Below are 2159 nucleotides of genomic sequence, written 5' to 3' on the forward strand. Positions count from 1 at the left end.
TGAGGGTATGTGTGGTATTTTGTCATTTATGCACACAACTTGAGCTGATTCTGCTGCTTAACATGGCCTTTTCCGTGTCAGATTAATTAAAGAGTTGCGCAGTTTTAAAACTAAAGATACATTTACCAATATTCATCACTAGATGTCTCTTAACACCATAATTCAAACTAAACATCTCTGTGCTACAACTCACTGCCTTTCTAACATAGCCGCCCCCAATTTGTTGACCATAGCCACCTGGGACTCAATTTTATTGTACACCTTAGACATTCATTCATAACATCCTCATGACATTCACATATAGGAACTTGAGGTGGGCACATGGCTATGGGTGGTGGGATGACCTTACTCTCACCCCCTGTGCCTGTGCTCACTTACAACGGTTGCATTTAGATACTAGGGTTTGGATAGAGTTGGGGTGGAGGGGAAACTGGCATCATGCCAGCCTTTGCTCCTTCTTCTTTCCTTTTTAATGGCACTATACAACAACACACATCAACAGCACATCTAGGGGCGGGGGTGTATGTGTCGGGGTCTTGTTTTTTTTTGTTTTTTTTCCTCCCCCCCCTAGTTCCCTGACTGCCATTCCGGGGGTGGGGTCCGGGAGAAGGGCAAGCCGTCAGGTGTTAACCAGGACTATGTGGGGGTTCGGGGTCTGGGGGGTTGCCGTGGGCGGTGCTGGCGCTGTGCTCTCCCTGGGGTTGTTTGGACCCCCTGAGCTTGGCTCTTGGGTGCCATGGTTGGCCCGCTGGCCGGGGTGGCTGCCGGGGCCTGGCGGGCGGTCGGCTGGGAGCACGTGCTTCCAAGTTGGCGGTGTGTGGTGGTGGTCGGTGGCGTGTCCTCTTCATGGTGGGGGGTGTCCTGTCAGCTGGGCATGGCCTGGGCCGGGTCTGGGGTATTGGCTCTTCTCCGCTCGAGAATGAATGGGTTTACCTCCTGGGTTTGGGCATGGGCTGCCCCCTGTAGAGGGCGGGTACATGTCTTGGACCTGGGGGGTATAGAGTGCGTATCGGGAATAAGAATGAAATGTATCGTTATTGTATGTCTTTGAGTGAGTGAATGTGAGACTGAGGTTGGGATTGTGTGATTGTGTCTTTGTATGAATGGGTATTTGTTAGGCTGAGACTCGGACTGCCCCCTCTTTGATACAACTGGGGGTGCTTGGCATCGCGCCCCTATCGCGCGGCCCCCTGGTGGGGTGTGCCCTTGCCTGCCGGCGCGCTTGGGGCCCTTGGTATCGGGGGCTGGGCGCTTGGGCGCTTGGGCGTGTGTCGGCTCGGCCTGGTGTCTGCCTGGTGGGGCTCGGGTCCTCTGGCCCTGTCGGGCCTTGGCCTGGGTGGTGTGAGTCCTCGGTGCCTGGGCCTCGGTGCCCGGACCTGGACCTACATCGGTGCAGCGGGTTCCGACAGAGGCCTATGAGTTTGTCGCTGTTGGCCCCGGGGGGTCACTGTATGTGGCCGCTGGTGGGGATCTTCCGGTTCTCCCCTGTGGTCCGTTCTGGGGGGTGGGTGAGTGGTTCGTCCTGTGTGGGTGGCCCTGGGGGCTCCGCGGTCGGGGTCCCTCCTGGGGTCTTGGGCTCTGGTCCCCCCTTTTTCGTCTGCTTCTGGTCTTGGGGGTCGGGTCTCTGCTACTTCATAATTACTATGAAATGTTCTATTAGAGAAGCCTTATACACTTATGCATGCTCACAACCACATACAAATAGAAGCAGGGATGCTTATGTAGGCTTTATATGTAGATATATAGATATGTATATGAATGTATATTCATGTGTATGTATGTATGTATATAGGCGTAGGTATGGGTATATATATTTATGGAAACTTACTGCAAAGCCATGAATATTTTAAGTTCTTTATACATATGTATTTTGTTGCTGTGTTTTGTCATGTTCTTTGCAGGTGAACAGACAGTGGCCGGGTGTTTTGCCGTGTGCTCTCTTTGTGTATATTTCTTATATTTTGGAGTCTTACTTTGCCTTTTCTTTCTTTCTATCCTATTAAAAAAAAAAAAAACTACACTAGATAGTCACTAGAATAAATATTTCATAATAATGGTGTGGAGAGGATGGCTGTAAGGGGAGAAGGGAGGCCATCAAAAAAAAAAAAAAAAATTGATATCCACCTTGGAGTGCCGGTAAGGAGCACAGACAGGATGCT

The 2159-nt window shown here is 51.1% G+C and overlaps 1 protein-coding gene across 1 annotated transcript in view; it reads left to right on the top strand.

Moving 5' to 3' along the window:
* The window catches only part of nt5dc1 (5'-nucleotidase domain containing 1), a gene marked incomplete at its 5' end in the record, with an annotated part of 416600 nt that overhangs the window by 308507 nt on the left and 105934 nt on the right, over positions 1-2159 (top strand).

The sequence above is a fragment of the Nematolebias whitei genome, chromosome 12 (genome assembly GCF_014905685.2).
Source record: "Nematolebias whitei isolate Nwh7 chromosome 12, NemWhi1, whole genome shotgun sequence".
Lineage (NCBI taxonomy): Eukaryota > Metazoa > Chordata > Actinopteri > Cyprinodontiformes > Rivulidae > Nematolebias > Nematolebias whitei.